General features: G+C 40.9%; 1 protein-coding gene across 1 annotated transcript in view; it reads left to right on the forward strand.

Moving 5' to 3' along the window:
• SLC14A2 (solute carrier family 14 member 2) overlaps positions 1–24,654 on the forward strand; it is a 318,969-nt gene that overhangs the window by 43,450 nt on the left and 250,865 nt on the right. The gene's annotated exons all lie outside the window — the stretch shown is intronic.

Raw genomic sequence — 24,654 nt, forward strand, 5'->3', positions numbered from 1 at the left:
TCATAACGATCTATGCACCCCAGTATTCATGGCAGCACAATTTACAATAGCCAAGATATGAAAGCAACCTAAATGCCCATCAATCAACAATTGGATAAAGAAGTATGGTTCATATATACAATGGAATATTACTCAGCCATTAAAAAAATGAAATCCTACCATTTTCAATGACACGGATGGACCTAGAGGTTATCATGCTGAGTGAAATAAGTCAGACAGAGAAAGATAAATACCATATGACTTTATTTATATGCAGAATCAAAGGAACAAAAAGAACAAACTATTCAAAAACTGACTTATAAATATAGACAGAGGGGACAGACAGAGGGGATGAAGATGGGGGGAGGGGAGAATGGGGTGAAGGGTTAAAGAAGTACAAATTAGTAGTTGATAGAATGTCACGGAGATGGGGAGCACAGCATAGGGAATGCAGTCGGCATTAATATATTGACTAGGTAGAAAACCAGAGGAGAGAAGGAACAATTAGGAGGATCGTTTTATAAACTATATAAATATTTCACCAATGTACTGTATACTTGAAACTAATAAAAAAATACAAAAAAAAAAAAAACCCAAAAGAACTGCAGATTTTTACAAGCAGCGTGGATTAGGCAACACACAAGTTTAGAATAGCGCTTGGCATCGAGCAAGTATGAGATGTATTGTTCATTTTTATTACCAACGTGGTCTCAAGTTGTTTTTCTAGGAGTGAGAATGGGCTGTCTCTTATGAATAGGAATTCACTCATGAGGTCTCACTAGTGAGCTTCTATTGAAAGGAACTAAAGCGCATTCTCTAGTCACATCTTTGCTCTTGGTGACAGTAATCTGAGGCCTAGTTGTAGCCCCACATGTGAAGAGTAACAGAACTGGAACAAAGTGAATCACAAGCTGTTTCAGGCCATAGAATCCTCTTCAAACGAAATCACAGACAGGTAAATAAGTCAAGAGGACCCTTTTTGTTTGACTGAGAAGCGCCGAGGTCCTCTCTCCTTCCTCTCCCCTCCTCTGTCCCCGCTCCCTACCCCTCAAAGCCCTGCAGCCTCCTCTGACACCTCTGCTTTTCTCCAGTGCCCCAGCTTTACAGAATTAGAGCTGGAAATTCTGGGTCCCAATTCTTCCCTTTTCCAGCTGTGTGACCTTATGAGATTGTTCCCCTGGAGTAATCTTAGTTATTGCCTAGATAATGATCATTAGAGGCATTTCTTACTTTGTGTACAGAACAGCATGCATTCCCACTCTCGTGGAGCTTGAACCCCAGACACAAAACGGAACACATAACCGCTTGGTCTTAGTAGCCTTTTCTGCTACTCTTATTATTTCAAGAAGAAGCAGGATTAGAGGCTTTTCACATTGTGCCCAGTGTCATAAAGGTTTCATTCAGGTCACTGATAACTCTTACCTAAGTCTCATTTGGGTGACACTCTTGGTGAAGAGGAGCATCTGTCCTTTAGAAGTTATGATCACAGACTCTAGAGCCAGAGGACAGGTTCAAATCATAGTTCTACCACCTAGCTTGTAATAAGCACTATATATATTAGCTTTTTTCTTTCTTTCTTTCTTTTTTTTTTTTTTTTTTTTTTTTTCTATTACTATTACCTTTGTTGTGACTTTTGACTGTTTTTCCAGGACTGGGAATGGGCTCTCTGTTGTATACTAGTTAAACATAAGTTGTCCAGTTAGGGCTGCAACTGGGTTTCAACAAGGCTTCAGGTCTCCTCTTCAGTCCCCAGTCTCCTGCTTAACGTGTGCTTGCTAAATCAGCCACAGAAAAGGTTTGAGATGAGGCCAAACTCTGAGCTCTGTCCAGCCAGGTGCTACCAGGTGGACAAGCCACTTTTGACAATCATAGAGACAAAGGTACTAGTTATAATTCATGCCAAGGACCCACTCCTCTGTCACCCTATCTATACCAAAGACAGTCTGAAATATGCAAGGTGGATCTCTACAGCGTATGAGCTAGAGAGTGCTCTATCACCTACCTTCCTCATCAGGATCTTCCTTATTTCTCTAGCGCTTTCCCTTCTCCCACCACCCAGAAGCTGACCACTAGCTGTCTTCTGGCCACCCAAGGTAACTAGCTGCAGCCTCTTGCTTAGAACATACCTCCACCCACTAGGACCTGAAATTTAATCTGTCTCTACTTCCCCACATCCACATGTACCTGGCGTTTGTCTCTCATTATTGAGAGAAAGGGCTCAGCTGGAATCTGGTGGAGTACTTATTGATACAAAAGCATTTGTGGCTACTGATAGATTTGATAGAATCTATCCGAGTGGTCTGTGCACTTCAGAATGGAACACAGTTTATATGTAAAGATGGACTGTCAGGCCAAGTACCTGGCCAGTGGGAGAGCAGTTTAAGGACAAAGGCTAGGACTTGCTGATATCCTTTCAAATTACACAGCATGCTGAGGCCCTGCATGAGAAGCAGAGTAAAATCTGTCGGAATCACGGTTCCATTTGGCTGAGGGGCAGGGAACCAGTTATCCAGCAGCGTGTAGACAAAGAAAGGTATTTCCTTGACTGGAAACTTTCACTTGTTTTATATTTTGGGTTTGTAGCTTTGGGATTTTCACTTTGGGATGAGAGAAATGTTAGAACTATGAGGGACCTGGAAGATGTTGTAATCTACCCTCTTTATTTTGCAAATGAGAAAACGACACCTAGGAAGGGAAAATGACTTGACCAAGGTCCCACAGTGAAATGGTTGCCTGTGTGTTTGGGGAAAATTGCCAGTATTTCACAAATGTGAAATGGAACAAGGAGTCTTATAGGTTAGGGGAAGAATGAGGTCCTTTGCCTCAGTACATCTTTCTCTTTGATTTTGGGGCTCTCAGAAACCAGACAAATCGGGCACACCCAAGAACAAATGAAAACCACATGTAAGGTTTTTATTGAATGTGAGGGTGATCTGAGTGTGACATCTATCATCCCATTGATCACCAGGGTCAATTAGGCTGGTCTGGCTGGCTAGATGGGTGCCCCTTCCCTCCCTCACTGCTCCACGTGCATTCTCCCCAAAGATGCGTGCTTGTCAAAGTGGATGACCTTCCCCAGTAGAGGAGGACCATTCTTCAGTCAAGGGTATACGAGTAGCTGCACTCCCCTGCGACACGGCCAAAATTGAGTACTGCATGTCGCAGTCTGCCTTTCTTAAAAATAATAATGATAATAATTCATTAAAATAAATAATTTAAAAAATTGTAAAAAGAAAAGCATTATTATCTTCCTATTTTAAATGACAAATTGACCAATCAGTGAGCAAGCAGACTGAAACATCAACATCATGTCTATCTGTGGTTTGATATTTTAGTGACATTGTAACCTTGCAAAAGTCTCTCCCAGTGGTGTGCTGGAGCTGGCCCACACCAAGCCAATTGTGCTCATCTTTCCCCAAATCCAATTTCAGGAACTTCACCCTGGTAGCTTAAAATTGGCCATGATGGAAGTATTTACACCAAGGAAATCATCAAATGCTGATTTGTGGTGTTGTTGAGCTGGTTGACTACCCTTCTCTCTTCCCAGGGCTCTTACTTACCCTGCTATCAGAGGCTGTCTTGACTCAACTTACTTCTGGCTCCCAAGCTGGGGAATTGTAATTGGAGCAAAATAGTATCTCTTTATCTAGAGAAAGAGAAACTGAAGGCTTAATGCTCTTTTAGATTAACCAAAAGCAAATCTTGAGCTCCCTGGTTGACACCTTGGATTGGAAACTTCTAGGTGGTTGTGATCCTTCAGGTCTCCTTGGCGCTCTGTGCACAATTATTCCTCATGCCTCCTCTGGGGATCTAGGAGGTCAGAGACAACAGATACATCCTTCAAGCAGATTTAAATTGGGAGGGATGAGAAACACACTCTGATGCTATCCCTTTACCTGAATAAAGACACCGAAGACTTTTTGTAAGTCTTATAAGCAGTGTTAATGAGCAATGCCTCTCAAAAGACTGATACCCCCACATGTACAGTTATTCATTTCCTTTGAATATATGCTTTGGCTGTTGCTGTTGAGTTCCATGATATTAGACAGTAGAGAAGCATGAGTCGAGGGTAGGAGTGTGGGATAAAAAAGGGGAAGATTTAAAATAATAGTCATATCTTTGCATACCAAGAGAAACCTTGGTTCCTTAGATTTATTGTTAGCTTTTCTCTGGATATGTCTCTAGGAGTCAGAGACTGAGATGTGGGTGGGATTGATGACTGCTTCCCTGGCAAGATTTAAGGAAGGACCCATAGAATATTTCCCATTACATAAAGCATATGACTTTATTATGTCGTTTCCCATGTTAAGCATTTGGGAAGTCGGGTTTATTATCTCAATTTAATAATCCATGAAACTGTGCAAATGTCAAACCCAGAAAAGTTTGGGTCCTTGAGCGTTGAGGTCAGAGAGGAAAGGCCATGTGAGCAAGGGAGAGATATAAACAGCAAGTGCAAGGGGCTTAAGACAAATCTCAGTTTTCTTATAATTTTGCTTTGATTTGGATAAACTCCTTGCTCTTCCCACGTCCATGAGAAATTAGTCCTATTGGACACTGAAAGTTTCCAAATGATGTTAGTAGCCAATAGATACCAAAGACCTTAATCACCCAACTAAATTAACTCTTTCTCCAAATGTTTAGCTTCTCAAAGGTAGAATGCCAGGCCTAAGGAGTGGTGAATTCCCATCATCTGCAGCGAAAAAGAAGCTGAGCAACAACTTGAGTTGTTAGGATGTTGTAATTGGGGGGGGGGGGCTCTTGAACTGAGCGAGTGCCTGCAATCATCTCCCCTGGGAGAGGCTGAGATTCTCCTTTGGGTGAAAGTAATTATTCTGTATAGGTCTCAGTCAACATGGAAAAGACAATAAATAGTAGCACTATTCATCTTTCACTGGCTGCGTCCCTTCCTCTTCTTTTCCACGGTTTAAGAAGGCATTGGGCCTGATTGCCTAGAGCAGAAAAGATGGAGGCAATTCAATCTTTGATGAAGAAGACTCAGTTTCTAGCTTTCTGTTCCAGTATTCTTCTGTCTACCTACTCCTCCCTGGTGCTAAACAATAAGGGTGCTTGGTCTCTTCTAACTTAGGAAGTCATTTTTCAGACCAATTCACATATATGACTTAACATCCAACCCAGGTTCATTTGTACTTTAAAGAGGGTCATTAGGAAAATATAAAGCTTAATCTAAAGAAATATCATGCATTTATTGTGAAATCTCAAGGATCCAAGGTGGGTATTTTATATATGGATGGGTTGGCTGATGGATAGGGTTCCAGTGGAAGGTAAGCTAAGATTAATTATGTATGTGTGTGTATGTATATGTAACTACATACATATAAATGTTTTATGATAAGAGCATTGTACTAGCACATTGTTCATAGTGCTTTCGCTTAATCTCTTTTAACAATAAAAGCAAGGCTAGTATATAAACCCTCTAAAGGTCTATCTCATATCAAATCCAAGACTCCCAATAACAAGTCCGGAGTCCTTTCTACTATGTAATGGCTGTTTCCCAGGAAAGTTATAAGAAATGGCAAAAACATGTATTGGGAGTTTCCCCACTTCCCCCAGAGGCACTCCTGGACCTTCAGTGAAACTACAGACTGAGAACTGCTGAGGCTCTAGGCAAAGCCGTCTTCTCAGATCAGCTCTGAGGGAGTGAATTGATGCTTTCTCCATCTTTTCCTTCCCTATTCCTGTATCCAGTCTTTCCCCATAGCAGAGGGGACTGTGCTAGGAAATACAAAGGGCGTAGCAATGGGGTTAATTGCTCCACTGAAAAAGAATTTAAAGGCCGTCTACATACTTAGGAGGAACGCAAAGTCCTGAAGTTTTAGGCCCTACCTCAACCGCCCCCCAAGGACCCTGTTTTGTTTTTCCAGCATCTCCCAGAAACCTCTAGGAGAATCAGCTATAGGAACAGAGGCACGCAGGCTGGAGGACTGAGGGTGGCAAGGAAGTGAATCTAGGCAACTCTATCATCTGCTCCGTGGGAGAGGAGGCTGGTGAGCTCGGAGGCCTGTTTTTCCCTTAACAGATACAAGAGAGAGAGAGAAAAAAAAAGAGCCAGAAAAGGTCAGAGATAAAAGCAGCCATCACTTTGTTCTGCATATGCAAAAGAACTTCTCTAAAGAAAGACCCAAAATATATGTGTGTTCACTCAACCTTTTCCTGTCAGGCACGGGGTTCCAGATATGGAAATGGCAGAGTAACCACCAATGAAATTTGTGCAGGTCTGAGCAATAGCAGCACTTTCGAGCATGGCCCCCCAAAAGAGTACACTTAACTTGGGGCCCATCCATCTGTCTGGAGAAAGAGAAGCTTGGAAACAGCATATTTTCTTGGAGAAATCGCCCCAGTAGGGAGGAGAAAGTTCACAAGGAGAAGGCCAGGACGGGGAAGGAGCGGGAGCCTGGGACACTGTCCTCAGAAGCGGCTGAAACTGGAAATAGTCCAAGACCTTATCATGGCTGACGTCCCCGCACATAATCTGAAATTTCTTTCAATTATGTGGGAAAAGTCACTGCATTGTCAGCCCAGATGCCCTTGTAAAGAAATAGCATGAAATGGGTCTCAGGGACATGGCAGCGCAGGGCGAGAACTGATTGCCGATGGCTTGGTTGGGGAAAGATGGGCCAGAGAGATGGGCTGATGGAAAAAATTTCTTGTTCCCAAAGCAAAACAACACCCCCAAAGGTAAAGGGACTCTCCACCCTGAGTTGGCAGTGTCCATACCCATTTTTTAATGTTAATCAACAATGCCTCAGTTTTCACAACCCAGGAAACTGCCTTTTCAGCTATAATTCCCACTATGCACTTCTGTTCACCAAACCAGACTATCTACCATTCTCCAACCATGCCTGGGTTTTTTATACGCCTTAGGCCAGGAGTTTCTTCTACCTAGGATTCCATCCACCTCTCATCAAACCTTACTGTACTTAATAGATCATCTTCATGTGGTGTTCTGCTACAATTGATAGACTTTGCTCTACAACTCTTTTCACCCTCATAATACCTAGTCTCATTATATTAGTCTCAACTAATAACATAGGTCATATTTATTGGGCCCTATTACCATCTACACTACTTTAATTCTCATACAATCTATTTAGTGAATAAACAATGACATTACTTAATTATTTTTGCAAACCTCAGTCCTTCTGACTTGAGATGTTCCGCTTTGCTGCCTACCTTAAGGTTCGCTTACTATCTTTCTACTGAGGAAGCGTTGATGGATGCCCATTTTGAAGATCTAACCCAGAGAAGATGTTCAAAGGACTCACTGTAAATGATTGGTGCTTCGTGTCTGTTTTCTTTATTTGATGCATATTTTCCGAATGCTAAACTCTCCACTGCTTGCTTTATATGTAAGCCCATTGATGAGTATAAATACTGGAATGAAGTTTTCCAAATGACATGGGACTGGGTTATCTGGTCCAAAATTCACAAATGTTCTTAGAAAGAATTAGAAAGGTATTACCTTCTTAGATAAGACCTTGACTGAGAACTAAATGTTATGATGTTTAAATGTTTTGATGGTAAAATTAAGTGTTATGATGATTACTTCTACCAGATAAAATTCTAAATTCTAATTATAGGGTCAGAGCCTGCTAGATAGATTTGGAGATGACTTTAAGAATATCTAGTACAGATGGGAAATCTGAGATGTAGATTGAAGATGGACCTTGTGCTTGGTCATTCAAGTATTTAGTGTCAGAACTGGCATCAAGTGTGAAGACTAGAAAAGAACAGCCCGCGAAGGAGACATGGACCACTGGTAGAGTCTAGTGCTTCTCAAATTTTAGTGTGGATACAAATCAACTGGGGGTCATATTAACATGCAAATTCTGATGCAACAGCTCCATTTCTAACAGGCTCCAGATAATGCCCTTGCTAATGGTCCATGGACTACACATTAAGTAGCCAGGATCTATTCTGGACCATCATTACGCAATAGAAATATAAGAGGAGCCACCTATCATTTAAAATTTTCTAGTACCCACATTTTAAAATGTACAGAAGGTAAAAATTATTAATTTTAATATAAGTATTTGTTAAATCTAATATGTATGTAATATTATTTCAACATATAATTAATATAAAATATAATTTTATATTTAACATTATTTTCTTCATACTAGGTCTTCGAAATCCAGTATGTGGTTTAAATTTACAGCACAATGTAAACTAATCACATTTCAAATGCTCTGCAGATATATGTGGCTGGTGGCTACCAGATTAGACAGAACCGCTCAGACCACACACTGCTGTCACTTGAAGAGTCCATCTAATTTTGTAGTCTTGAAAACCAACTGGACCAGCTTCTTCTTTAGAATAGGGCTCTGCCCTGGCATATGTCCCTATGATATTCTCCTCAGGTCTGGAGATATATATATATACACATACACACACACATACACATATATACACATACATACATACATACATTCATACATACATACACACACAATCCATGAAGATTTACTAATTGGTTTCTTTTTGCTCTAACCTGTTATGGAGAGAAAACAGCCTTTCCCACCATCTTCATGCATTTAGATTATTGAGCTTGGGGCTCTCTAGTTCCTGCACTGGGTATGACAGTAGACGAGGTGACTTCCAAGCTTCTTCCTGCTTCTTAGAGTCTGTGATTTTATCCTTCCCAACACTAGCTGCAGTCATTGTTCCAGATACTCTCTCAGCCTCCTCCTTTTTCTCATCACAAACAGTTCCTGCATCCCTCCCTCATTTCCCCTCTTAAAAACTCATTAATCACCTTCATGTTCTCTCTGGAGCCAACTTCAGGCAACTCTCAGATTTAGAGGCTTAAGTGGAACACTGGAGTCTAATAGAGGACAATTGGGGGCACTGTATCAGATGCTCCTGTTTCTATATGCCCTCAGAATTCAGTCTTGTGTTTATATACGGCCCTGAGAAAAATGGCCCATGGTTAAAGTATTAAGTGCCTGAAGAAGAGTAGAGTACAAGGTTAAGTGCACAGGCTCTGGGATCAGACAGCCTGTGATCAAATACCAGTTCAGCACTGGAGCATATGTAAAGTCTCTAAACTTCAGTGTTTTCTAGAAGCTGTGAGGTTAAATGAGATAACCCAAGTTAAGAACTTATGGGGAGTGCCCTTACATAACAGTCTCAATAAGTGACAGATGACTATTAAAGTTAGTGTTTTTTTTTTTAATTTCAAGGAAGAAATCTGACTTTCATTTCATGACTCAACCAAAAGAAGTGCTGTGGCGGAAAAGGACTGAGCACATCGTGGGTTGTGCCTAACTCAGAGCAAAACTATTTCTTTTCACATTAGGCATTTGATCACCCTAATCTCAATGCCTTCTAATTTCAGTCCTGCTCTTAAAATCCTGTTCCTGGATTCCTTTCTTGTCACGTCACTACCTAGCGCTCATTGGTGACCTTCCCCTGGCTCTTTAAGAACCTCATAAAGTGCCAGTCATCACAGAGGGCCCTTGAGTGAGGACCTTGTCTCTGTGCTGCCCAAAGTCACCCTCATGCAGTTTGCAAATAAACAGCTTCTCCCCTGGAAGAAAGAACAAATAGTTCATAATTGGCAATCTGCATAATGAGTTGTGCATCTATGCAAATATAACATTTGGAATTATCTATTAATATCTCAACTGTGATGTCTGTGGGCCACCACTTCCCATGCTAAAGAGCCAGAGCCAAATATTTTCTAACTTCTCTTGAGGTGAGAAGAGAGATTGACAAGCTGCTCTCTTCTTGAGGTTCCAATTAGAAATCCGGCGACCACCAGAGTTAGAAGGGATTTCAGAGGCTGTTCACTTCCTTCCTCCACCCACCTCGCACATTAAGGATGAGAAGTTAAGTTCAGAGAGGCATGGATGCTCTCAGGTTCCTGTGTTGTTAGTAGGTGAACTAAGGTCACAAGCCAGTGGCAGATTCCCAGCCTCAGCCCTCCCCGAGATGCCAACACATGTCTCTCTTGGTCTTTGGCTGCTATAAAGTGTGGTGGCCTTCCATGTACAATTGTCTCTAGTTCTCTATTACCTGTCTCCCTCTTCTGATTGAACTCCTCTTGCTTATCTGGACTTATAACCTGGAAAACCAGCTTCCAGGACTGCAGGACAGATTAGGAGACTCAGACAAAAACATCTGGTCTCAAAGTGGTCGTTGGTGTTAACAAAAAAATACAGCCCCTGGGTTGGGCTGAGCCCTTTTGCTCTTAAAGTAGAGAGACTCTTGAACGCTGCTTCTTCCCTACCCGCCCCCCCCCCCCCCGCCACACACACACATACATATAAGTAAACCTTCAGATTTACATAGGTGATACTACCAAACTACCAGCACTAGGGGAGTGCAGGACAGACTCCGTGGGCAATTCACGAACACATTTTCTTAACCCATTCCTTTTATCCCATGTTCTCCAGCCAATCTTTGGCAGCCCCACGATTTCCATCCTGCTCCTCCACTTCCCTAGACACAACAGTGCCTCCTTCTGTCTCCCAGATATCTAACAAGCAGCAGCGCATGTCCACATACCTGCTGGCCAGGGAAGCATAAGAAACTGTGGCCAGGGTCAGAGCAATCAGTTAATCAGGCAATTAATCACTGCCCAAGTTGGAAAGGTCTAGGAGGTGTGGGCTATAACCTGGCATGAACACTAACAAGCCATAAGTTCTTGATCTTTCTTTAAGAACTGATCCTTTCTCTGGACTTAACCTCACTTCTTATATTTAATTATTCTATCTTATACAAACCATCATTACTTTGCACAGTCCAAATTTTGTTGAGCTGTTCACATGTCTCTCTTCCAGACTAGATTGTAAACTTCTTTGTCTCATGAAGTCCTGAGCGCTTTGTACAATGTCTGCCATTAATAAATGCTCAGCAAGTGTTCGACAAATGACAGAACGAGTAAATTAAATCATAAAAACTTCAATTTCCGCATCAGGAAAATGAAGTAGTTGGATTTTTCTTAACTTAATTCTATGACTCTAAGATATTATTGAGCACCTGCTGTGTGCTCAAATTCTGCTAAGGGTTACTGAGAATCAAGGGAAGTATGAAACCTGCTCCTAGCCCTCACGAGTCTAATTGGAAAGACAAACACGTTCAATAAAAAAAAAAAAAAAAAAAAAAATGTTCCAGGCTGAACTAGTTGGTTTCAGTTGATATAATAGAGGTTCAGAGAAAAGATAGGTTACTGCCAGGTGGAGTATTTAAAGATGCTCTCAATGGCATGGCTGTGGGTAGGAAGGTGAGCACAGGGTGGGAACATTCTGAGAGGAGATGACTATGTGAGACATGACATGGGCACTGGCTTCCAACTGCCAACTAAACTCTCAGCCTGGAGTCCTAGCAACACCTCAAAACCAATGTCTAAACCCAGACCTTATTTTCTGTTTACTTAGATCTTTCCCCACCTCCATTTCTCCCTTTCATCCTCTCCTTCCCAACCACCTTTATTCCAAAACTTAAGCCTTGTAGATCCTTCATCCTTGGCATCTCAGATTCATCCTCTTCTTTTCATTTTACATGCCCATCTTTTCGTTTGGGTATTCTCTACCTATTAGACACCTGCCTCGTCACTCTCATTTCCAATTTGTATAAAATTGCCAGATGCACTTTTTTCTGTGCTGTGGCTCTAATTATTTCTTCTCTCATAATTCTCCATTACTTACTCAGCTTAAAATAAACCCTTGGTCTGGGCATCCTAGCCTCTGTTTTCTAGGGTCCCATCTTCCAGTTTTCCTCCTACCACTTACTTACCCAACCTCCCAATTATAGAGATCTTGACTGCTTTCCAAAGGCATCCCACAATTTCCCATCTCCGTGGCTTTCTCAAGCTTATCTGTCTTCCTGTCGGATCCTGCCACCCACAATTATCATAAAAAATCACATATCCTTCAAAAATTCCTGTAAAATCGCCATTTCCTTCTCGAACCCAGAAACTAGTGTAATCTTTATCTCTTTGTTTCTCCCCTAGGCACTTAGATATTTTCCTTTGAATTTACAGTATTTATTTATGGGTTCCAAACTAGATAGTGACCTCCTAAGGCTAGGGGCTAGGTCTTACTTGTTTCTGAATTCTCTGGGTATTTAGCTCAGTGCCCTAAAGGTTCCCATTAAGAAGTGAATTGAATTGAATTGTACTGAACTGAGCTGAATTGAATTACTGGTAAAGAGGTCTGAAGACAGCTCTCTTTATTCCTTATCTCCAGAGTAAAATCTTTGGAGAACTGCTTCTTAAGAAGAGTCTGAGTTGCACCATAGTTCACATTTAGAATGGAACTTGGATGGCCATCCACTATCTCTAGTGAAAATTGACTTCAAAGATTTCCGGAAGTAGTTTTTCCTTTAAAACTCTAAGATAACATGATTGAGACAGGTGATTCAACAGAAAGTGTTTGAGGTTAATTTATCCCTACATATGCAACTACATTTATGGTCCGACAGTTTTCTGATGCTCTTTGGGAGGTAAAAAAAATTAGATTAAGATACAGTTCCTGTTATCAAGGTCAAGGTCTTAATGGAACTCTATGAGAGAAGAGTCCATGGCTGTTTTATTTACCAGGGTATTCAAAGAGCCTGGAAAATCTAAGTGTGCAATACATTTTATTGACTAAATCTAATGAAGAGATGATACCTGACCAAAGAGCTAATTAAATTAAAAACAAAGGTAGTGAATTATCAAATAAAAAACACAAAATAGAAAAGTGACTTCTTCTTATTAATCCTTGAATTTCCCACCCCAACCTTACTCCCACCTAAAGTCTAGCAGTTTCTGGAACAACCCAGATGGTCATGTTAGAGATGGAACAACCGCAGGTGTCATGGAAAACTTCCACCTGGTACAGGATCTGCTCCCAAGTGTCTTTAACAAAATGTCCTCCAGATTCTACTTAAATTATCTCAAGAATAGTAAGCCTGCAGATATCTACATTGTTGGAAAGTTCTCCATGTTAAAAAGACAATTTCTATATTGAGCCAAAAGCTGGCTTCTTATAAATTCCACCCACTGGTCCTGATTCTGCCTCCAAAATAACATAGTGAAAGTCTATTTTCTCTTTTATTTGATGGCCTTTCCTAGGTTTGATGACAGCTATCATGACTCCACCCTATGAACTGTTCTCCAGGCTAACAGCCCCTGCCCCATTCCCTCGACCATTCTTCCTGTGACCTGGTTTCAGAGCCACTCTTCATAGCCATTACCATTTTCTGAATGTGTTATAAGTACCCACCGATTCTCTAAAATGTGATTCCCAGACTTGCTTTATTTGAACTGTTTACCTTCTACAACCCAAGCTCATCTACCTCTTAATGAGGCCTAAGAGCAAACAAAATTTTATTAATGTTTCATCATTTGCTCACACTGTGTATAATTATGTAAAAACTTCGTGCCCATTTTAGCTAAAATTATCCTCACCAAGTTTCCCATCTTCTAATTTGCTGTTATCACAGGACTTGACCATGGCCAAAAGGATGTTATGTATGTACCCCTGTTTACACATAGACTTGTAGGAATAACATGGTAGATAAGCAAAGGAGCTCTCTACAGACTAGCTAAGGACCATATGTAAACCACTTTCCATCTCACCTGGCAAATGGCACAGTAATATTCACCTCACCTTCCCCGCTAGAGTAATATAAGGCTCGAATAAGGTAGATTTGGCAGAGATTTGAAAATTGGAAATAGAGACTCAAATAGAAATTATTAAGATTATTTCTTCTCCTTAAACCCCAGCACCTTGCACCTACTCCTTGTGGTTGCTACTGCCCTCTCTGGGCTTCTCTCCTATTGTTAGCCTTGCTTGGTAGTGTAGCACCCTGGAAAGAACAAGGGGCTCAATACTACTAGATACACTTACTAACTATGTGACCATGGAAACCCATTTAACATTATGGAAATTAGCAGGACCTTCCTGCCAAAGACAACCAGCAGCACATCCATAGTTGAACATGTTGGGTTTATTGCTATTTGCAGCAAAGGAGAATGTACCTCATGGGGAACCATGGGTCATCTTAGTAACAGAGTGTAAGAAAGAAACTGTAATAGGATTTGGGCCTTGGTTGGGTGATTTAAAATAAAGTCTAAGGAAATAAAGGTTTCCTCTATATTGGATGCTGTCAGAAAGTAGAGAAAAGTCTATTGTTGGTATCTTAGTAAATCTTCTCTACACTGAGAATGAGAATAAACCTATAACTGATAAAGAAGTCATTCATTTTACTCAAGAGGGGGAGAAGTTTAGTATTTGTGGGTGGCTTGGTGGCAAGGTTGTTTCCTATATTTAGACAAAATTGTGAAGTGGTCTTGCTTTGTCTCATTTTATCATGAGCTCAGAACAACATTGTCTGAGCTTAATATTTTTGTTGTCCAACAGGAGAATAGCGTGACCTAGCTGTGAGTGCTAGGCCAACTTTCACATGTCGGGGGCTGTTTTTTTTTTTCCTCTTAAAATTAATTTAACTGTTGTTAACTTCCTTGAATCTCAGTTACATCATCTAGAAAACAAAAATAACTCCTAGCATTGTGGCCAGGGATCAAAAGTAGTAACATATGTAAATATGCTTTGTTAACTCTGCAGTTGTGTGATAAATATGGAGCTGCCTTGCTCAGCTCTGGTCACCAGAATCTGTGACTTGCAGATGTTCTTGAGTTTTCCTGGGCTCCGGTAGGTCACCACTCCTCAGAAGAAAAATCTTATCTATAGCTTCAAAGCTTGAGTACTCTGAGGAAGCTGCTCTTGAACTCTTCCGATAAACTTCTCTCCATAGATGAAACCAACAAGTTTTCTGCACTTGTTAAACACATAATTAACTCCTCCCCCAGCTAGAGCTGAGCTTTCTGGTAGAGCGGAATCTATCAGGTCTGACACCATCTTTCCATATAATGTAGTGGAATAGTGACGCTTGGCATACATTCAGTTAATAAATAATTATATTCTTCAAATTAAAACATCGTTAGATGTTAGATTTGGAAGACACTAGATGTATTTTTGACCAAGACTCTTATTTTATAGTTGAGGAAATTAGGGAGCGAAAAATGAAAGACCTCCCGAGTTTAGTTTTCTGTGGTCTCTTGACCACAGTCATCCCAAACTACATAAGCCACAGACACACAAGACCGGATTTGATATATTCTCTTTGCTTTTAAATCCTGACCTGAGCCTATTGAGAGCGTCAACATTTGAGTTAATATTTTAGTTTTTTCTTCTTTAATGTGTCTTGGGCGTAGCTCTTAGAGATCCAGTAATAGGGACTATAAACTCCTTAAAGGACAGATTGGCTAGAGACAAAATTGTGATTTCAACTGAATTCAAGTAACCTTTGGGAGTAATATGTGTGCTAGATGCTGGGAATATAAAGAGGAATTAAACACAAGCTTTACCTTCAGAGAGATTGTACTTTTACAGAAAAGATAGCACATGACAGAATGTATTAAGCAGTGTAATAGGTGTCAAGGACTGTGGGGTTTCATTCTACCTGAAGGTATAGGGGAAGAGTGCGTGCAAAACAGCCATCTGTGCTTGAGTTAATCATATGACTTGGTCTGCAGTACACCTAGCTACCACATTGTGTCTCCCAGATTCTCCACAAAACTTAACTCTCTCTACCTCACTTTTGCTTTCTGGAAACTAAGTGATTATCTCCCTTGCATTATTAGAAAGAACCGTCTACTATTCTGGGTCAGAGTAAGCTTAAGTTAGGTATCATTAGTCCCTGAAGTATTTTTATTTTAGGCCTAATCTCTGTATATGGAACGTATGAAAGTTCTAGGAACTTGGTAGGCAATTTTTAAAAACTTCTGATTGATTAAATGACACCAATATTTTTTTTTTATGTCTCTTTTTATCCTTCATGTAGCTCTTTTGAAAAGAGCTGCTAGATACCCATTTGTTCTATGACCGTGGCAGTCTTGCATAATATATGGCAGAAAAGAGTATAGTTTCGAACTAAAAAAATACAAAAACAAAACAAACGCACACAAAGAAAACTTTAAAATTGTCTATTTCAGTGAATGGCAAACAGTTTAATCTCAAGAAAAAGTTCTATTTGGTTGATAATGGCTGCTTGAAATACTATTGATCAAGATTCTGGGTCTAGTTTAGTAGGAAAGAGCACTGTATGCTATGGGCATAGACTGCCCGAATTCATCTGTGCTACACATGTGCTTCTCTGATGTGTTTCAAGGCCTATATTTGACAGAAAATCAAATAAGTATTAGAGAGGGAAAGTGACTTGCCCAAGATCACACAATGCGTTAGTGAGTAAAGTAAGATGTAGACACAGGTCTCCTGATTCCAAGTATATTGCTCTTCCCACAATCCTGTTGCAGCTCCCAGAAGCACCTGGGAAGTTCTATGCAGGCTGTCTGTGGAAAATAGAGGAAATTGGCCCATTGTATACTAAAACTGACCTGCTCTAGGTGGAAAACACAGTGACCGTATGGAAGCTCCTTCAACGAAGGCACCTCAAAAGTCCATCCAGTTCATCAAATCCCAGAGACTGAGAGTTGAAATGGGTGTAGCGATCACCCAGTAAAACTAGCCAGTGCAAAAGTCTTTTCTATAGCTTTCCAGATGGTCCTAAGCAAAATTTTGGTATAAGCAGGGTTTACATTTGTTGCTTTCACCTCCCTTACCTTCTCTCATTCTTCCCAATCTCCTAAGTCTCCTTTCACAGGTCTCTAGGTATTCAAATTTTCATGATGCTATTTATCCAATTTCACATTCTACCCAGGCTCAATTTTGCTCCAAGTTGTTTCATAATTTAAAATTCTAAATACTATCCCTGTGGGATGTTATAGAAGGTGCAATCTGAAAAATATCCTTGGGTGGTTTCCCTAAGTTCTACTTTCCAAGGGCTACTTTATTTTCTCTACTTCTGAATGTATCTATTCCCTCCCCCTTTTCATCCTACAGCCCCCGAGGGGCCTCTGACTGTGAGGGGAGTTGAGAAGGATGAGTGAGGTTGATTTGGATTCATTTGCAGGGCAGGTTTGAGAAGGACCAATACTGAGGGCAAATCCCCAGAAAATGAACAAAAGTTTAGAGAGCCAAGGAGTGAACTCTAGGTTGAGTAGAGGGGAAAAGCATTGCTCTTATATACATGACATGCTAACATGGCACTACACAGGGAAATAGAGATTGGACATAAATTAAATTTGTTTGAAAATGAGAGAGCTGAGACTAGAAGCCTTTGCACTTTTTCTTAAACCACTGAGACCTAACCCACTTCACTACAAAGAGGAGTAAGAGCTTGAGGGAGACACACAGACCCTCTCCTCTGCTGGCTGTGGCATGCCAGCTCTACCTCTAGCAGCCAGTTTCACCTTTGGAATGAAGACCCTCCCAGGACCAGCATGGGAATCCACGAACGAAATGCTGTAAAGTGGATGAATCAAACCTTTGCTCTCTCAAGGACTTCGTGGCTTTAGGATTTTTTTGTCCTTCAATGGAAATTAGCCCACAGACTTTGAAAGGAAACATTCCCCACTTTCCTCCACTTTCTTGGGGCTGCAGAGGATGCCCTGAAGCTACCCCCAACCTGTCTTGGCTTGTATCTAAATAGATAGATGTGTTTAGGATTGACTGTTAGGCACTGCTGCCCTCTGCTGGGTGGTATGTAGCCACCTGCCCCCACAAGGGGCTCTGTCCACCCCACAGCTGGTCAGCTGCTGCCCCCGTATACCCTTGTCTTGCATTTCGTGTTCAAGTGAAAAACCACAAGGAAACTGGGGACTCAGAGGGTGTGTGTACACATCTGTGTTTGAGAGAGTTGGGTTTGTAGGTATAAACCCAAGTGACCAGTTGTCCTCAATTAGCTGAGAGCATCCCTTTAACTTTAGTGAGACCTTAACCCAGGGTTTACTCAGCTGAAAACCACACGCCGCCTACCAGCATAATGGCACCTTCAAGCAAAGATGACCAAGGGCTTTTAAACTTCACCTGCCTTTTGTTATCGATGAGCTAAAAAACACAGAAGCAAAATGGGCATAATTGGACAGCAGGGGAACATCAGGATATTGTAATTGTTCTCCTTGGAGAGGAAAAGGGAAGCTGAAAAACATCTGCATGCTGAAATCTGCTCCGATGCGCTAAGTGGGCCAAGAAAACCTGCAACCACGAAGTGGGGCTAATTTACTGCTCTAATCACCAGCATCCAATCTGAAGCCAGACATTATCTTAAAGTACACACCAGTTCCAGGTGGTGCACAGTAAATGTTTGATTAGCGCTACCAAATTCCCTGCAACTTGATAACACTTCCGAGTGCACAGGGCTGCGCGCCGATGGAGCCAGGCTGCTGCAGGCTCCGCAGAAAGCTGTTGTGCCTTTGGGTCACAGACTTCCTAAGGAACACAGCCCAGCCCCTCTTCCTGGGGTGCTGAGACACTGGGTTTAAACAGGCAACAACAACAACAACAACAATAAACTTGGCAAGGAGATAGATTTAACAAATGAGGAAGAACCAGATCATTTCCAGTGAGGCTCGAAAATGAAATAGAGAGTGGAGGATTTAAAAACACATTATTATCCAACATGTTCCAGGTGCCAGGTATTTTATATGTATCATCCATCCTCACATAATAGCACATAAGGTTATCATCACGATTATCCCATTTTGCAGATGAGAGAACTGAGATGCAGACACTTTAAGTGCCTCACCTAAAATAACTTACCTAGAAAATTATGGAGCCATAATTTGAACCAAGGACTGAGTTAAAAGTTTTCAAAGTATATGACTCTGAAGGAATAGGGGTTCAAATAAGATAAGACAGATGTTAAGATATTCTAGAGGTTACGTAGCAAACTAAGAGGAAGAACACAGGGGAGTCAAAGGCTTTAGAAAAGATGGCAATAAATAGTTGCGAGGGAGCCGAGGCCTTCACTGAGCCTCACCCCATGCCCAGGATGGCGTTAAGTGCTGCTGGTAAAGCAGAAGACACAGTTTCTGCCCTCAAGAAGTTCAGTGCTCAGAGTCTATTTGAAGGAGAGGAGATTGGCCCAGAAATGAGAGATGCTGCGAGGTTCAGGGCTGAGAGCTGTACTCACAAAGAATGATCAGAGGATCAGCAAAAAGAAGAGCGTGAGCCAAATGATGGAGTTGAAAGTGATGGTGAGTTATCCTGGGGTAAACGAGGAGACTCAGATGAGGAGTTACATCTGTCTGATTGGAGATGGTTCAAAATTGGAGCTGGAAACTACTTTTGGCTGGCTTTAAAAACTCAAACCAAAAGGTCAAATGTCTCATGGAAATTTCATATCCAAAATGCATAGATGGGATGGAAGATAGTTATTAAAAATAAAGAGAGGGCCACAGAGGGTAGATGGAGGATTGGTGACAAGGAATTCAGTTTTCCTGACACCTGGAGTTAGAGCTGTTTATTTCAGTGTCTTCTAGAAGTGAGACCTCAGGAGGGTCTTGGAAAACCAAAGCCAACCACAACCTTGCAGTTGAAAGGCACACAGCGCCTCCTAATGGGCCCAAGCATCGACTCCATACCTGGCTTCTCCCTTAGAGCTTACCTAGCTGGGCCTCTTCAGAAAAGGCTTGCTTCCTGCTCAGTGGAAATGGGCACAGCTGCACCAACGGATAACCTGAGTCTTGGTAACACATAACTCTAGACTCATCCTCCAATAAACAGCTACTAAGATGTCTTTGAGAAGCAGATCATCGCTGTGGTTGACAGCATGGACTCTGAGGTCAGGCTGGGATTGGAGCCTCTTCAGTGATACCAACTGGCTACGGGAACTTGATTATGTTACTTTACCTCTTGAAGCCTTGGTTTTCTCAGTTGAATTGGGATGATGATCATTTTACCTCCCAGGGTCATTGTGAACATTGATGGCAATAATACATCCAAATCACTTAGCACACAAGTAGACACATGGTGAACACATGTAATATATATCAGCTTGTTATTAGTACTATTATTGCGATTCAATATGAATTATTCTCTGTGAGCATTCTATGAACATTAACTCTCACTTCCTCCAGACCTGGGTTCAAACTGTTTCTGGAATGCTCTTGTCTGAATTACTCTTTTTCTCTAAACCAGGTCCAGCCCAGTTACCACTTCTTCCAATAGGCCTTCACTGCTACTCTATATGTTAAGGAATCTCTCTACATAAGAATTTTGCTGTATCTCCCTTACAACTTTCTTCCTTACTTATGCCCATGTCTTGTTCCTGCCTTACAAGGATAAGTTTCCTGTTTCAGTAAAAATAGGCTAGGCTATGCTGCAGCATCAAATGATGCCCAGCCTCAAAGGTTTTAGACAGTAAAGGCTTTTGTCTCACTCATGTCCCTTGTCCATCAGCTCAAGGGCTCTGCTCATGGCAGTCAGGGGCCAGGCCAATGGAGCAGTCACCATCTCACATTTTGCTGGTTACCATGCATAAAGAAAAAAGAGTTCTGGAGGGTCTCACACCAGTACTTGTATGCCCCAGCCCGGAAGTGTAGCACATGACTTCTTACCACAACTCATTAGCAAATTAGTCATGTGTTATGCCCTGCCCTCAAGAAAAGGAGGCAGCCAGTGCGACCCTACCAGTTCCTCTTCATCCCTAAGGAGAGGAGAACAAGGTATTGGTGAGAATTAATGATAACTCCCTCCTGGAAAGCAAAGGCAATCTCTAATTCAACTTTGCAGCCCCTCACCACATTTACCCAGCAGTGTGAGTTATACACAGTAAATGTACAGGAGAAATCTTTGAGTGAATAACAATGAAAATATTAGTTCATAATTATGTTATTTCTCCCAATAAAGATCAATGCCTTCGATCAAAAATCTCTTAAAGCCAGTAGATAAAAATTTCAAGTATCCTCAGGGCAAGTCAGAAAGGATGGTATTTGGGTGGAGGACACAATTTTGTTTCCCTCTTATTCTCGCCATGTGATTTTAAATGTAAAAACATGTGTGAATTATTATGACAATCAGTAACTGAGAAGGATTAATCTCCCTCAGGAAACTGATTCACACATGAGATAGCATTTACACATGACATAGCTGGAAGACAATCCACAGTTACTTGTAGAAAATGCAAAGAAGTTCATATACAGTGTGTCCACAGGAGGAACTGAAAAATAGATGAGTCCTTTTTGAGCTCAGGTTATAGGGAAGGGAGACATTCTTAACCTAATTTTTAAAGGCACTGTGCAGCTTGGGAAGATTTAGAGGATGAAAAAGTCCTAGACCTTTTAAAGCTTACCTCGTTCCTATCTTAAAGAAACCATGAGGCCTCCTTTTATCACAGATGGAGAACAGTTTCACTCCCTAGCTCTTGACAACAGGAGCTATTATAATTATTTCAGAGTTTCTTTCATTCCTTCCCTGGGGTTACTCATCAGTTCTCTTCAGTGCCCTTGGCTGGCAGTACCTGAGGTTGAAAATTTTTATATATTGAAATATAAAATCTTAAACCCTTCATCTACACCATCCCTTCTCTTATTCCCCAAGAGAACATGGGAATTCCACCCACGTTTCTTATTTCCAGATTCTAGCTAAGAAAAGAGCATCTTGGCACTCATGAGGAGAGGAGGTACAAATCACAAACTCCTCCGTTGCAACTTAGGAATGTAGAGAGGATGTAAAGGCCACAGGTGCACACAAATATGCATTTGTGTGAGGTGGAACTGTAAAGCGAAGGGATCCTTATATATCCAAATGCTTTCTCCTTCAAAGGAGGCATGCTGATGTGCTAGAGCATCTAATGAGGATTTAAAACATATTGAATAAATAATTAAGGGAAGACAGAAGTAAAATATTCACATATATAAATATGTGCATATAAATAGGCACATAATAATTTGGCGTGGATGAGAACAAGAGTTAACCCTTTGAGAGTTAAAACTTTTTTATTTCAAATAGTTTTGATAGAAATCTTTGTAAAACATAGGACACAAGTGTAAGCCCTGATATGTAGATGAAACTGACTGTCCTGAATCTATTTACTGGTGATAAAGATTGTCTTTCTGACCAATTAGTAGAAGCTCGTAGAGTGGTGCAACAGAATGTATGCTAGCTCCACGGCAGGCTTACAATTTATTTTCTTGACTAAATTTTGAAATTGGTTTGATGCTTTGTAATTTTTCTTTCTCATAAATATGGGCTACAGACTCCATCTTAATCATTTCTTGAACCATGGAACATAGCTCTCTTTATTCAAAAGTAATGGTCAACCCAGTGGCCAAACTAAGCTTTTCCAAAAGGATTGCTTCATTCATCAAGTCATATTATTCTTCGTATTCAAGGACTGACCATTTTGCAGTAAAACAAGCATTTTCTTGCAGTTATTCTCAGGGTCCCAAAGAAACCAATCAGTATTCTGTCTCCTTTAGATTAATTTGATGGGTAAACAGTGCAAAATTGTGACCTTTTAGAGTTTTGCTACAAGTGGTTGCTCAAATAGTTGTTCAACTACAGAACTAAAAGCTGCTTTGTATTTACAGATATTTGTTTACAGGTGCCAGAGAGCAAGACAAGCTTTAGGCAACAGAAGAAAATGGCAAAGTTCGGCATACTCACCTAATGGTTTTTTCCTTCTTTCTCTCCTTTTTCCTGAGCCTAGTGCCCAACATTCACCCCCATTCTAAAAGATCTATATATTAGACCCCACACTCACTCTAGCAGAAACATTGGCCCTGATAAAAGATCCTTGATTTTGACAGATATCAGATCATCGTGGCATACAAAAACGGCTTCAGTGTTTGAGCGAGAATATGAGAGGAGGAGAGGGAATTGCCATAGACCCCAGATCTGCAGAACACAGGTGGTCCCTTACTCTCCCTACACATGAGGCTGCAGATAGAAGTGCGACATGTGCTCTGGGAGGAAACTGAGTTCTGGGGCAAGCACTGACATGTCCAGGTGGTGCTGCTTCCTCTGTTCCTACCTGCCATTGTCTCACTGGACTTCATGAGGCAAGCAGTAAGTCATCTCAGGCAGTACCTCATCACCGCCTCATGTGCTTGCAAGCCTCCTAGAATTGAACAATCAGGTGATCTTTCAGTCCACTAAGCCTCGCGGAGAGAATGGTGCTCCATTGTGCTATCTGCTCTACACCCTGTTGGTGAATTCTTTCATTAGTCATTAAGCAAATGTTCCCTGAGCACCTACTAAATGCCAGGCACTTTTCCAGTAGTAAACAAAGAAACAAAAATTCTACTGTAATGGAGCTTACATTTTATTATCTGAGATAATAAAGGTGCACAAATTAAATGAGGTGTGTGTGTGTGTGTGTGTGTGTGTGTGTGTGTATGTGTAATGTCAGGGAAAAGAGTTAGTAGGTGAGCGTGAATAAGGGATGTGATCTTAGCTGGGGTGGTCAGGTCTGAAAGACATAAAGAAAGTGATACCGATGCTACCTGTCCTAAGTGGTCACTGGGGGCAGTCACACCACTGAGTACCCTTCACACAGCTCATTGAACACTCACAGTAACCCAGTAAGACAGTAGGTATTGCTATGCCCATTTCACAGGTGATGGAAGCAACATTCAGAGATGTTAAGTACATTGACCCAGGACACACAGAAAGGAGTGGAAGCAGGATCCAAATCCCTGAATCCTCACCCCTATGCTTCATCGTCAGTGGGGAATGGGTAAAACCACCGATGGCCATTTGGCCCCCTCAGGAACCTCAGGACATGCTTTCACCAACAGCCACCCCCCACCCCAACACACACATGCTTTTCACCTCTACTTTCTGGTTTTATACTTTTCATCTAAGGATTTGAGTTTTTTCTTTATGAATTTTCATTGCTAAATGTTTAGAAGGAAGAGAATTGAGAAAGAACAGAGTTCACTGGCCCCTGGTAAAGCCTGGGCCAATGAAAGCCTCAGTGCTTCCCAGCCCGGCATGGTTACCTACTTGCATAATGTTGGCCCGGAGTTCACTGTAATAAGTCAGAATACATCTAACAGCTCTGTTTAAGATGGGCCAGAGTAGAACACTATATATATATTTTTTAAAGATTTCCACTAAAAAGGTTGTTGTATACAGTATTTGCTTTAACTGGCATATACCATGTTTACATAAAGAATTCATTTATCTAAAATGCTGAAGTAAGGGAAGTATCATTCTATATGACCATATACTTTATATAGGAACCTTTTGAACATATATCCACACATTTATATGCAAATATATATGTATATAGTTTTTCTATCTCACATTGAAATAAAAATACATAGACAATTAAAAAGTCCAATTTTTATTTAAATTGAGATTAAGCTTTTCTTTTTAAGAGCACATTTGCCTTCTAATAACGTGAATCAATTTATTTTCCATTTTAAATAGGAAATTGTTAGTAAATGAAGATAAAGCATAAAAGATTTTTCTTTATTAGCTTTTTTTGCATTCTTTCTACAAGAACACTTGACTGGAAATCATCTCTCCGTGTCTCCCCTTATACCTATGTGATAATATTGTTTACTATCAGTTTTATATATTGATACATTTTAGGGTTATTTTGTTTACATATTAATCTATATTTGAAATAACTTAAAAGGGTCCGAGAAGACCCAAACTCCTAAACATGCCTTGCCCCCTTCTACCGACCCATGCCTGAAATTTTGCCTGTAGTTGATTCACTCCCTTGATTGAAGCCTTGTCCTCTACAGCATAAATTTATAAAATCTGTGCACTCTGGGAGAGGTGATGCATCAGTGGATCTAATGGAAAAATA

Source organism: Rousettus aegyptiacus, unplaced genomic scaffold, assembly GCF_014176215.1.
Source record: "Rousettus aegyptiacus isolate mRouAeg1 unplaced genomic scaffold, mRouAeg1.p scaffold_m13_p_12, whole genome shotgun sequence".
Classification (NCBI taxonomy): Eukaryota; Metazoa; Chordata; class Mammalia; order Chiroptera; family Pteropodidae; genus Rousettus; species Rousettus aegyptiacus.